Source organism: Astyanax mexicanus, chromosome 9, assembly GCF_023375975.1.
Source record: "Astyanax mexicanus isolate ESR-SI-001 chromosome 9, AstMex3_surface, whole genome shotgun sequence".
Classification (NCBI taxonomy): Eukaryota; Metazoa; Chordata; class Actinopteri; order Characiformes; family Acestrorhamphidae; genus Astyanax; species Astyanax mexicanus.
Window position 1 is genome coordinate 10340521 of NC_064416.1, and position 14480 is coordinate 10355000.

The window sequence follows — 14480 nt, forward strand, 5'->3', positions numbered from 1 at the left end:
TTAGCATTGTTGTTTCTAAATGAATATGAACTTGTTTTCTTTGCATTATTTGAGGTTTAAAAGCTCTGTACCTTTTTCATTATTTTGGCCAGTTCTCATTTTCTGGAAATAAATGCTCTAAATGACTTTAAATCTTTTTTTTTATTCTTTTTTTTTTTCCTAATCTGGGAGAAATGTTGTCAGTGGTTTTTATAATAAAATCACAATGTTCATTTACTCAAATATAAACCTATAAATAGCTATACAATCATATATTGTGGCGTGGAAGAGAAAGGAAGATCCGTGAGACTCATGCTGAATGCTCAACAGCTCCTTTATTGAACCGGCTTGCCACTCACTTACAGTCTTTAACAAGACTAAGAGAGCTAAAACCATACCCACAGAGCTCAAATAGCCCAAAGGCCACCAACCCAGCTGTGTGTCTCCCAGATGGCAGATCCAGAGTGGTGCCCACCCTCTCTGCATAACCCCTCCCAAGGGAGATGCCCCACCCCTGTCATCCTCGCACACAGGAGAACAGAAACATGCCTGCAGGCAGCCACACACACAACCCAGAGCCGCCAATATATATATATATATATATATATATATATATTTATATTTCAACATACGCATATTGGATTTTTTTCTAGACACAGACCAATGGGTAACATTTTATACTTGCAGACGGCAAATATTATATATATATATATATATATATATATATATATATATATATATATATATATAGATATAGATTAATAATTTAGTTTCTGCAGGCATCTCATCCTCTCCGTCCTCATTTGTCGTTGCTTGATTGGCTTGCTGTGAAATCTGAAGCGTCCCTGACCCTTGCGGAGACTCGTCCAGCGCTCTGCCTGGTCTCTACCTGTCCGCTGACCTCCGGGTCTCTGAGAATACTCGGAGGATCTGATCTGCAGCACGGCGTATACCTTTAATTAGATCTGATCTGATGCAAGGGGTCTCTCCTGTTGGGCTCCTCCATGCGTTCAGGCGCTTCATCTCCCATTCCTTTTCATATTCATTTTCATTCAAAGCAGCCTTCAAAGCTGGTGTCAGGATCCATTGCGCTAACGGAGGAGATGCTGTAAGGCACGGGGAAAAAAAAGAGTGCCCTCCAGACTCTCGCGCAGCTCTCTGTGTGAATGTGTCGACGTGATTGCATCATTTCCTCCGTTTACGTTCGGCAGGAATGGGCGAGTGTGCTTCGCTCGCTTCGCTCTCTGCTGTTTTTCCCTGAAGAATGCAGTGGCTGGCAGGTGAAGTGAGGAGTGTTTCGGAACTGATTTGAGTGCAGTGGGCGTATCATGATGCAACAGTCACGCCTTTATGCTTTCTCTTTCATGCCGGAGGATCGAGGATAAATATCTTGAATGATTAAAATATAGATAAACGCTTTGCATGGAGCAGTTCAGGCTGAAAGTTGAAGCCTGGGAGTGTTTGTTATGGTTTTAAGAGGAGCTTCAACCATTCTCTTTATCTCTACTGTCAAAATATGTCTTTAAACTGAAGGTATCTGCCTATTAGGGTTTAAACACTGTAATTGGGGAAACATTGGAACACTGGAGAAATCCACATCACAAACATTGCATTGTGTCAATCCTCAGTAATGACAGTAAAAATAAATACAACTGCTAAACTCTTCCTCTTCACCAACTCTTTTCAAACAAGGCAATAAGTGTTAGAGTAAGAGTTACGACGTAACTAAGGTGTCTGCAGATTATACTTCCACCAGTTTCTGAATCAGTTTCTCTGGTTTTGCTATTTATAGGTTTATGTTTGAGTAAAATGAACATTGTTGTTTTATTCTCTAAACTACAGACAACATTTCTCCCGAATTACAAATAAAAATATTGTCATTTCGAGCATTTATTTATGAGTATTTATTTCAGACCTCAAATAATGCAAAAAAAAAAAAAAAACAAGTTCATATTCATAAAGTTTTAAGAGTTCAGAAATCTATATTTGGTGGAATAACCCTGGTTTTTAATCACAGTTGTCATGCATCTTGGCATCATGTTCTCCTCCACCAGTCTTACACACTGCTTTTGGATAACTTTATACCTTATACTCCTGGTGCAAACATTCAAGCAGTTCAGTTTGGTTTGATGGCTTGTGATCATTCGTCTTCCTCTTGATTACATTCCAGAGTTTTTTACTTTGGTAAAATCAAAGAAACTCATTAATTTAAAGTTTCCAGAGCTGTATATATAGCACACCTCAATCAACTGATCAAACACTCCTGGAGGCAATAACTGGGTGAAAGATGAATTGGGTGGAATTTATTAGTGGGAGTTCCAAAGACTTGGCGCCATTTTTCCAGCTGTTTGTCATAGAAGGCTGTTGTAAAAGGAAGGATCCTCCAAATACAGTCAACATTAGGGCTGCGTCTGACGGAAACACAAGAAATACTGCTCCCACTATGCAGTGTAGTCAGAAAAATCTCTGTGTCCAAAATAAAAGGGAACAATGCATCCTGACATTGTCAAAATACAGAAAGCTAACTGCTCGATATGAGTGATTATTTATGTTGTCAAAAGCAGTTGGCATTTTAGCCCAATATATCAGAAGGCCAGAATAGTAGATTCAGGCATGGTTGTGTTTTTCATTATATTAAAATGTTTTGCATTGTAGATTAATGGTAAAGTCATCCAAACTATGAAGAAAAATATATGCGCCCTATTTTAGCAATCTATAGCACACAGGTCAATTGTGACTCTCATGGTCAGTGGGGCATCTGTGTTTTCCGCCACCAGAATAGAAACACGCCAGTAATTTATCTAAATACACCTCACTTCCAGATCACCACACCCACCAGTGTAGATTTATTTCTAAACTTCGACGCCATTTTAATTGTGCGGACTGTTGAGGGGGTGTAAGACAGCAAAGAGCATCATGATGTGCCTTATACATGGTGTGCGATAGTGCCCTCTGTGTCCAAAATAATAGGGAATAATACATCCTGACATTGTCAAAGTATGAAAAGCTCTACCTCCTCACAACTTTACAACTGATGCTCTCTTAATGTGTTTAAAAGCATCAGTTGTAAAGTTGTGAAGAGGTAGAGTTGGTATACAGTGAATGGATCTATTTAAGTAATATTCTAACCCATATCATGGCAAGAACTACTTAACTAAGTTAATTAAAAAATACTTTAAGAAATGAAGTCAGTCAATCCTAAACATTTCAAGAACTTTGAAAGTATCCTCACATAGTCCTTCAAAAACATTATGATGAAACTGGCTCTCATCAGGATGTAAAAAAGCGCCATGTGCCGCCGACCACCAGTAAAGGAGCTAAAAAAAACCCTAAAGTCCCAGAATTCCCAGCTGTAATTAGTGCAGATCAGGCTCAGCTGTGAACACAGCTTAAAAAACCCAGGCCAAACCTCAGTTCACCCTCACACCTTTGCAGAGTGGTGACTGGTAACAGTAGGTAAATAGAAAAGAGATTAGAAGGAAAAGAAATCTTAAAAGAAGCCAAAAAAAAATAGAGAAAAGAAAAGATCTCCAAACAGGCTCACAAAAAAGAGATCTTAAAAGAAGCCACAAAAAGAAAAGCTCTCAAAAGAAACAAAGGCCCACTAAAAAGTAAAAAGATCTTAAAAGAAGCCAGAAAAAGAGAGAGAGAAAAGATCTCAGTGTTTTTCTAAGTTCTGGTGTTCAAAAAGCCTTTCCTCAGTTTCTTTAACTTTATCTGATTCTGTTTCCTTTGTTTGGGTCATGCCATGTGGCAGCAGGTCCTTTGTTTGCTTTTCCCGCCCTTTTTCTCCACTGCCACATTTAAGGCCCTCTTCCAAAGCCACTTCACACACTCTAAGTAGCGCAGTAGTGCAGTGGTAGCACACCAGTCTGCAGTCCCAAAGGTTGAAAGTTCAAACCCCAGTTCAACCACTCCATTTCAGATACTGTAAACACACACAGACCTATGTGTCAAATATATTGATTAATAATAATAATAATAATAATAATAAAATAAATTAATTGATTAATTAATAAAACAACTCTGCATTTGAGTCCGCCTTACCCACAATACCGTAACACAGGAGCAAAAGCTCACCAGCCTCAGAAACAGCAAATAACAGCTTAACCCCAGATAAGATCCCACCTAAATGCATTGCATGATAAGGTGTGTCCAAACTTTTGACTGGCACTCTATAATATTTCAGACAAGGCCTTGCTTCGATGTATCCTTTGTGACCTTTGTTACCAACTCACTGCACATGTATTACTGTATGTAAAGGGAAGAAAGAAGAACAGCACTACAAAAACTTTTTAAAATTTAAACCAAAGTTAGTGGTCAGTAAAGTAAATTCAAGCAATATCATCTTTATTTTTAATAGCAAGAAGAATAAACTATTAGAGAAACGGATAAAACCCTCTCCCTCCGTTACACCCAGTATACAGATCCAGTCGTTTGAGACTTGAACTAAATGAAAGATGAATTCAAGATGGTCATCAAAAAGTAACTCTCATTCCCAGACTGGCCTTAAAAATCCTCTCAACCTCTTTTCAATGCAAAAAAACAAATATATATATATTTAGTGATCAGAGAGAGTATTATAAATGCATGCGTTTTATTTTATGTAAATGAAAATGAAATTTAAATGAAAAGTTGTTTATTTTATCTGTGCTTTGATCTTTTCCGTAAAAAAAAAACAGGAGTGAAAAATGATTGCAAGTAGTTCAATAAGTCTTTTCACCATCCAGTTCAGACGCCGCAGTGCTGCTTGTTGTTTTCCAGAAAAAAAAGAGAAAGTCTGCTGCCACAGATCATTTAAAATTCAGAGCACATTCCCAAATACCTGTACAGAACTATTACCAAGAAAAACACTCCAATAATGAGGGCAAACACCGTGCAAACACTCCAGGGAAGGAAATATTTCTTGCCGCCAGAGCTGTGAGAGGGAATTAACCGGACAAGGCGTGCGGGGCCAGAACTTTGCAGATAAGCTTCAGCAAATAAGCTGCAATAATATGAGGGAACATGTTTGGAAATGGGCTGGAAATACTCTGGGTAATGATGTTTTATGTTGTGTGTTCTATGTCTGTCTACAAGGAACTTAACAAGGGTTAATATCTTTTGATAGAACAATAATTATATACTGTGTGTATATATATATATATACACACACACAACACCAAAAACTACACAAAAGAATAGACTCAAGCTCTGCTGATATCATTTGGCTGAGCATTGGCTGAGACACAACATTGGCATAATTGGCGTAATTGGACCGAATGTGGTTTATAATTGGCAACCGAGGAGTTGGCAAAAGAGGCTTGGGCTGATTCCCATGATTCCAAATAATTCCAAAATTATGGGGTTGGCAGAAGATACTTAGACAGATCCCCATATTATACTCAGCATCCGGGGTGTTGGCACTTGCAGCACTTGGCCAGAATCGAGACTAGCATTTATTACCTGACCAAGCTAACACAGTTAAACAGTATGGCAAAGCTGGATGACTTGCATGACTATCATAACCAAACTGGTTAACCATCATTGCCACTATGAGTTGATGGCAAGATCTGCAATGATTCCAAGTGACTAGCCAGGCCAAGAAAGTGCTGAGACATTCCTGGGAAATCCTTACTGTGTGTGGGTGAGCATTATCCTGCTGAAAAATAACAGTTGTGAGGTGAGGTGTGTTGAGGTAAATTTCTGGCATGTTTCTTTCTTAGCAGCTAAAAAACTACAGGAGCTCCACTGACTGTTTAAAACTCTGACAGCAGTCAACAGTCATCTTAGCCATGCAGGAGCGCCATGCTCGGCTGATGTATGGCAGCATTGGCTGAGACACGACATTGCCGGCATTGAGTATTGGACCAAATGTGGTTTATAATTGGCAACCGAAGAGTTGGCAAAAGTAGCTTGGGCTGATTCCCATGTTATACTCCAAAATTATGGGGTTGGCACAAGATACTCAGACAGATGCCCATATTATACTCAGCTTTCGGGGTGTTGGAACTTGCAGCCCTTGCTGGCCTGAATTTGAGCCTAGAATTTCTGCCAGAATTAGGTCTAGAGTCCAACCAGATTCAGACCAATGCAAGTCAGACTCAGTGCTAGTCAGTACTAGCTTCTAATAATAGCTTCAAAAATAGCTTTAAAAACAGCTTCATGAGAAGCTTAAATAATACATGCATCCATTTATTACTTGTCTTACTTTGAAAAGTCTTGTAAGTATGTTGACCAGCATATGGTATGCTTTTGTTTGAGTTGAATGGTTTAGCCGGTCTACAAGCATGAGCAACCTGACCAAGCTACACAGTTAAACAGTATGGCAAAGCTGGATGACTAGCATGACCATCATAACCAAACTGGTGAACCATCATTGCCACTATGAGTTGATGGCGAGATCTGCAATGGTTGCAAGTGACTAGTCAGGCCAAGAAAGTGCTGAGATGTTCCTGGAAAATCCTTACTGTGTGTGGGTGAGCATTAACCTGCTGAAAAATGCCAGTTGTGAGGTGAGGTGTGTTGAGGTAAATTTCTGGCATGTTTCTGTCTTGGCAGCTGAAAATACAGGAGCGCCACTGACTGTTCAAAACCCTGACAGCAGTCAACACTCAGCTGCCCATCCTATCTTAGCCATGCAGGAGTACCATGCTCGGCTGATATAGGGCAGCATTGGCTGAGACACAGCATCAGCATTGTGTAATTGGACTGAATATGGTTTATACACAAAAACCGAAGAGTTGGCAAAAGTGGCTAGGGCTGATTTCCATGTTGTACTCCAAAATTGAGGTGTTGGCAGAAGATGCTCAGACAGATTGCCATATTATATTCAGCATCCGGGGTGTTGGAACATGCCGCACTTGCTGGCACGAATTTGAGCCTAGCATTTGTGCCAGAATTGGGTCTAGGTTCCAAGTCAGGCTTAGTGCTAGTCAAAGAGATCCATATTTAGCTTTTAATAATAGCTTCAAACATAGCTTTAAAAATAGCTTCATGAGGGGCTTAAATAATTCTTACTTTTAGATGTCTCAAAAATATGTTGACCAGCTTAGTTATTGAACAGTATATGATATGCTTTTGTTGATTAAGCTCCATAACCAAACTGGTTAACCTTTTTTTTTTATGGGGTCAGAAAGTGCTAAGACCTTCCTGGGAAACCCTTACAGCATGTAGTTGAGCATTGTCCTGCTGAAAAATGGAAGGCAACACATGTGGCTACAGGATGTTCTGCACACGTTGCTTTTTTTAAGTGATCTATAGCACAACAGTCAAGCACATGAATTGTGTGAAAATAGACTGGTGTCCAATCTTCATTAATTGCACATTGCACCAATAAGAGCAGAGTGTGAAGGTTCAGTTAGCAGGGTAAGAGCACAGTTTAGCTCAAAATATTGCAATGCACACAACATTATGGGAGACATACCAGAGTTCAAAAGAGGACAAATTGTTGGTGCACGTCTTGCTGGAGCATCTGTGACCAAGACAGCAAGTCTTTGTGATGTATCAAGAGCCACGGTATCCAGGATAATGTCAGCATACCACCAAGAAGGACCAACCACATCCAACAGGATTAACTGTGGATGCTGTAAGAGAAAGCTGTCTGAAAGGGATGTTCGGGTGCTAACCCAGATTGTATCCAAAACACACAAAACCACGGCTGGTCGACCAGCATGATCAAGCATTACAGAAAAATACTACAATTTACCAGGAGGACATGTTTGTCCAGTAAGTTTTTTTTTTTTTTGCTAAAGTTTTCCAGGAATACAAACTGCCATCAAAGTTCATGACCCACTTTTTACATGAGCGCTTTGAAGGATTGTATAATTTCGTCCTAAATTTTTACTCAAACACATAAATAAAGAGCATGCAAATTATTTAGTATGAACTGCAATATTTAGCATCCACATATAAAAAAAACACTGAATGAGAACAGCTTACTGATCTAAGTGGCTCTTCATCTGACTGTAAAAACACATCCAGATCCTCTTTAGTCACTGGATCCAGTTGCCAAGTGATGCATATTTTCAGCTATTTATGGTACTGATATGGTACTACACAATTGTCTGCTCTCTAAGTACCACATGTTGACATCTCTTATATAAGGTCATGTTTATCTGATGATATGATGTTTTAAAAGCTGGATTACACATATTAGACTGTGTGAAATATGTAATTAACCCCACATCAATACAGATCAGGATATCCACCCTCCATCACCTCACGGTTGGTAATAGTGAGTGTGTGTAAAGGATGTGGGGGTTGAGTTTATGCTGTATCTACATGCTGTTTAATGGAAGCTTCTACAGAAGATGAAACTGCAGTGGTAAAGAGGAGAGGTTATGGGGGTTATGGTGGTAAAACCAGGCTTTCAGCCTCTTTTAAGCTGAGTAAAGGTCAAGGCGAGGAGTGAGAAGTGAAGCACAGATAGAAAAATGGACAGTTACTGAACACGGTCACACCCGTACTCTCTTTACACATGTCAAGCAGGCAAGAACATCATTCATGGCACGCAAAGCGTCTACCATCAAGGACAGCGATGGTACAATATTGTATGAAGAGGGGCAAATCAAGCGACGATGGCGGGACTAGGTAAAGGAACTATACGCTGGAAATCCATCAATCCAACCGGACGATCAGCTCAAACAGATCGACCAGGAACCGGACATCATGGAAGAAGAAGTCACTTGGGCTCTAAAACAACTACCAAACAGGAAGGCCCCAGGCACGGATAATTTACCAGCAGAACTACTCATGCCAATACCAGTGAAAATCCTTACCAAATTGTGTCAGAATATCTGGAGCACAAAATCGTGGCCCAAAGACTGGACAAGATCAGTTTTCATCACGCTTCCTAAGAAAGGCGATCCACAGGAATGCTCCAACTATCAAACTATTGCACTCATCTCTCATGCCAGCAAAATCTTGCTAAAGGTTTTACAAAATCGCATTGCGACAATCATGGAACGGGAACTACCAGATGTTCAGGCTGGTTTTCGCAAAGGACGAGGCACGAGGGATCAAATCGCGAACCTACGCTGGATCATGGAGAAGGCTAGAGAGTACCAGAAGGACGTCTACATGTGTTTCATTGATTACACTAAGGCGTTCGACTGTGTGGACCATGACAAACTCTGGGCGTGTCTGAAACAAATGGGCGTACCAGAACACATTGAGCAGCTGATAAGAACACTGTACTCCAATCAGGAAGCATCTGTCAGAACATCGTGTGGTAACACCGACTGGTTTAAAATCGGTAAAGGCGTCAGGCAGGGATGCATTTTATCTCCTGCCCTGTTTAACCTGTACGCCGAAACGATTATGCGACGATGCAACCTGAATGAGACCATAATCGGAGTCCATATTGGAGGTAGGATTATCAACAACCTGCGATATGCGGATGACACAACTATACTTGCAGAAAGTGAAAAAGACCTGGTATTTTTGATCCGACGAGTTCAAGAGGAAAGTGAACAAATGGGACTGTACCTCAACATCAAGAAAACGAAAGTAATGACAACGGCATGCAATGATGCAGTAAACATCAAGATCAACAATGAAAAAATCGAGCCAGTCCAAGATTTCATCTTCCTGGGAGCCAAAATTGTCCGTAACGGCGAATCCGGACCAGAGATCAAAAGGCGGATTGCACTTGGCCGGGCCGCAATGCAAGGAATGGATAAAGTCTGGAAGAGCAAGGATGTGAGCATTGCGACGAAAACGAGACTCGTAAACGCCATTGTCTTTCCCATAGCAACATACAGATGTGAAAGTTGGATAATCAGGAAAGCGGAAAGAAGAAAAATCTATGCTTTTGAATTCTGGTGTTGGAGAAGACTACTGCGCATACCCTGGACATCGCGGACAACAAACAAGAGGGTCCTGGACCGTATCAAGCCGAAAATGTCGCTTGAGGGCAAAATCGTCAAACAACAACTGTCCTTTTTCGGTCACATTATGCGCGCAAATTCACTGGAGACTTCGATGATGCTGGGCAAAGTGAGCGGGACGAGAAGAAGAGGACGGCAAAGAATACGCTGGCTTGATACAATCACATGGGCCACCAGCAAAACAATTGCAGAACTCAAAGTAATCGTCGAGGACAGGAACGCGTGGAGAGAACAGATCCAGACTAAATGGCTAATCATCATCATCAAATGTGGGCTACAGGTGGACCAAAGGTTCCGGAGAGAGGGACGACTGTGAGAGGCTTTGACAGCAATATCAGCAAGGAAAATACAGAGTTTAGAGATTCTAGAGAGGCTTTAAAGAGTTTTCTTTGACACCTGTAGTTAATTTCTTTGATCGGAATCAGTTGATGAGTTTGTTTATTTGGAGTCTTTTTTCTCCCTTTGTTTGGTTTGGTTTCACACAGGCATGAACCTGAACGCACCAAAATGCACACAAATAAACCATGCGAGTAGGCTGGGTCCTCTGATTTGTCGGAGTTGTCTGGCATAGGAGTAAATATAAATATACGAAGAAATTAAATATAGCGAGAAAATTCTCTGGACGCTGAAACTCTGCGCTTTCAAACACAGTGTTTGGACGTGCAGCAAAGGTATACACATATATTTACACTAACACTTCCCCAACCTCACTTACATTCAAGTACACTCTACTCATGATTGGGTATTCACATTCTCTTTTTAGAACTATATTTGTTACAGATGCATATTTATATTATATTTCTATGTCACATTAGTCACTTCCATAATCAATGTCATTGCACATTGCACTTTGCTCTGTTAATTATTTAAATATTTAATGACCATTAGCAACATCTACTGCACTGCTCCGTTTACAGATATATCTTTACATTGTATAGTAAGTTTTTTATAGTCTTATATATTTTCTATTCTTCTGTGTTTTAATCAGAGGTGGAAAAAGTACAGAAAAATTGTAATTAAGTAAAAGTACCTTTCCTTTGCTAAAAATCTACTCAAGTAAAAGTAAAAAAGTACTCAATTTAAAATGTATTTTCAGTAAAATTTACATCGTTACTTTTAATTATTTGATGTAAAAAAAATAGTACAACAAATCAAATATTAAATTGTTTTTAATGAACTATTACTCCACATAATAATTTGGACCTTTTAGGCAGTATTTGTTCAGACCACCCCATAAAACATTTTCTATATCTATCTAAGTAAACTGAGTCGAGGACCTGTGACCACTGAATGCAGCACAGACACAGGAGGTGTGGAGCTACTTTGAGCTGGATAACGGTGGAAAAAGGCGATTTATCAGGGTAAATTATGCCCTGTGTCACCCAGTCTGACGGGTGTTTGGACAAACTGTTAAAATTTCTGGATCTCAGAATGCGAGAACGGAGGTGTGCTATTCATTAAAGGTACTTTTTATCATGTTTTACTACATTTTATGCTGGAGTTCTCCTTTAAATTAGCCTTTATTCAGCAACAGTAAATGCTTCTTTTAGTCAGACTGGCTGTGTTTTCAGAGTACATGCCCCTCAAAATCCCATTCTAAACTGATTACCCTAGTAGCAGGGTAAGAGCACAGTTCTGCTTGAAATACTGCAATACACACAACATTATGGGTGACATACGAGAGTTCATAAGAGGACAGATTGCTGGTGCACGTCTTGCTGGTGCATCTGTGACCAAGACAGCAAGTCTTTGTGATGCATCAAGAGCCACGGTATCCAAGGTAATGTCAGCACACCACCAAGAAGGACCAACCACATCCAACGGGATTAACTGTGGATGCTGTTAGAGGAAGCTGTCTGAAAGGGATGTTCGGGTGCTAACCCGGATTGTATCCAAAAAACATAAAACCACGGCTGATCAAATCACGGCAGAATTCAATGTGCACCTCAACTCTCCTGTTTCCACCAGAACTGTCCGTCACCACAATAAATTATTGTGGTCTAAAACCAGGTGTTTCAGTTTCATTGTCCAACCCCTGTAACTTCTGCACTCGTCCTGTTCCTTTGACACTTTTATTTAGGTTTTTGAGTTTTTCAAGTTTTATAGCGCTTATTTCTTGTATTGTTCAGTTCAGTACTCAGTGCTCCTTTCATCTCCTGCTTTCTGATGTTCCTGTGTATCTCAACAACATCCAACACTCACACCTACATCCACTCACCTCCAGCTCTGTGATCACGATGAACAATACCAAACAACCTGGCAGTCTGTGAAAGACAAGACTTGAGTAAGAGTTAAGAGTACTTTTAGTCTTCAAGAAGTTCTGAAAGGAGATACTGTAATAATGAGGGATGATCCACAGCTACAGAAAGCTCAATTTACAGCTTTATAATTCTGAAGTCCATTAAAATCAAAGTGCCTGGGAGGGTTTTTGAGGTAAATTTCAAAGGAAGCACTTTCGGGTGCCTAAGGCAGTGTGTGTTGTGGTTGTGGAGGGACCTGGCCTTGCTTTCCCTTTTTAAAAAAAGACCTGTGTCATGGCTGGACAGGACTCAGACACGCGCTGATGCAGATAAAACGTGACTTTATTAAATAAAGTAGCAGACAAAGGGATAGTCAGACAGAAATATATCAACAGGGGCGAACAACAGCAGAAGGGATACAACATACCAGAGTAGAAACAGTCCAGAGGTCAAACACAGGCAGGCAATATCAAAGGGCAGGCAAAAATCAGAGTCGGTGAACAAAGCAAGGTCAAAAAAACAAGAGATACAAAAATAGGCAAAAGAAACGCGTTGTATGAGGAAAAATACCATCAATACTCGGCGGAGCACAGGTGCAAAATGAGCCTCTTTTATAGGCCATGAGGCCTAGTATTCTGGGGACCGACTTCCTGGTAGAAGCATGTGATGTGTCATGTGATCATGAGTCAGTGTAGTTTCAGTGTGAGGTGCATCCTGGGCAATGGAGTCCGGAGGCTGCAGATTGCAGGTAGAGCTGATTGTGGGAGAGACAGAAGCGCCTACAGCGCCAGGTGTGACAACCTGATTTAATTTATAAGGTTAACTAAGTTAATTAACGAGTTCTTTCAGTGTGTCAGTGTGTGTTAAAGCAGGAAATCCACTGAGGTTATTTTAACCTGTACTTTTTAATGCAGGTAATTCTTTGTGCGTTTTTGTGTGGGCAGGTGGGAATGCAATATTTGCAGCCAGATGCAGACTGAAAAAACGCACTGATACCCTCAAGAGGAGGTGAAATCACTTTGAGACAAAATTAATTAGTTTGGGTTGAAAATGCGATCTGACCTTGATTTTCCCTGCGTGAAAACAAACCAAGCTGAAGAGGAAACACTCAAAATCATGTTAATCTCGGTTACTGATTCAAACTAAGCAACCCGATTTAAGTAAGGGTGCCACCGAGATCAGGACTGAGAATCGCTGTGCAAATGAATATTTGATTAAGACAATTTAAATGTAACGTTTTAAAGTAAATGTTTTTTTTTTCTGTAAATGTGTGAAAAATTTCACATATGTGGAAAAATTTAAATATGCCCCTTAACAGCCAAACATAGTATTATGAGCGTTAGCTTCATGATATTTATTAAATACATTTATTAAATAAAAGCAATAATATGCGTTGTTGCTCGTGTTTTTCCTCCATGCTGGCTACATATTTAATTCATGCAATGTTAGTCTCTCCTATTAGTCATGTTTCAGCAATGCATTATTTCATAGTATTATATCTATGTCATGGATGGACTAGACTCAGACACACGCACATGTAGTTTAAGAACTTAAATAAAAAAAAAAAAAAGGTACAAAGAGTGGTCAAATAAAGCAGCGTCAACACCAGTAAACAGCAACAGTAGGGGATAAACATACCACAAATCAGAGACAGTCCAAGGGTCAAACATGGCAAGGTCATGCCTGTGCAGGAAATGAGAGAGCTAACATAGGCAAAGGGGATAAACACTTTGTAGAGTGAAAAAACAATAATATCTGGCAACAAGTGAAGGTGACGATAAAGGTGTATTTATAGTCGGTGGAACAGGTGTGGTGAATATTCTGGTGATAAGCCTGATCACGTGAGGGAGTGACATCTGTGTGGTGCATTCTGGGTATCGCAGTCTGGAGGTTGGAGATTGCATGTAGAGCTGAGTGTGGGAGAGACAGCGGTGCCTTCAGTGCCTGGTGTGACAGTTTATTGCGTTTCTTCTGATTGGCTGTTTGTAGTTTTGTGGGGGCACTTAAACTAGGACTCTGTAGTATTTATTAGTGGATGACATCCGTGATCCATCTTAGTGTTTATATAGAGGTAAGTGCCTAATGTTACAGACTGTGTATTTCAAATAATTGTAGGAACAACAAGGACTCTGTATGAAACCTGTATCAACAAAAATACATCTAGCTTTAACAGCTTTAATTTTGATAGTATTACCAAAGTAAATTAGATAACAATTAATGTAAAGTTAGTCTTTGGAGTAGGCCCTGTAGTTGGCCCAGGTATGCAGCATCTTCTCACACCTTAGCCTGTGTCTGTCCAGTGTCTTTCCTTTTTTTGTGGTTCCTTTCTGCTCCTGTCCTGTTCTCTTTTGTTTACCTGTCATGTTTCCCCGCCATGTGCTACTGTTGTGTT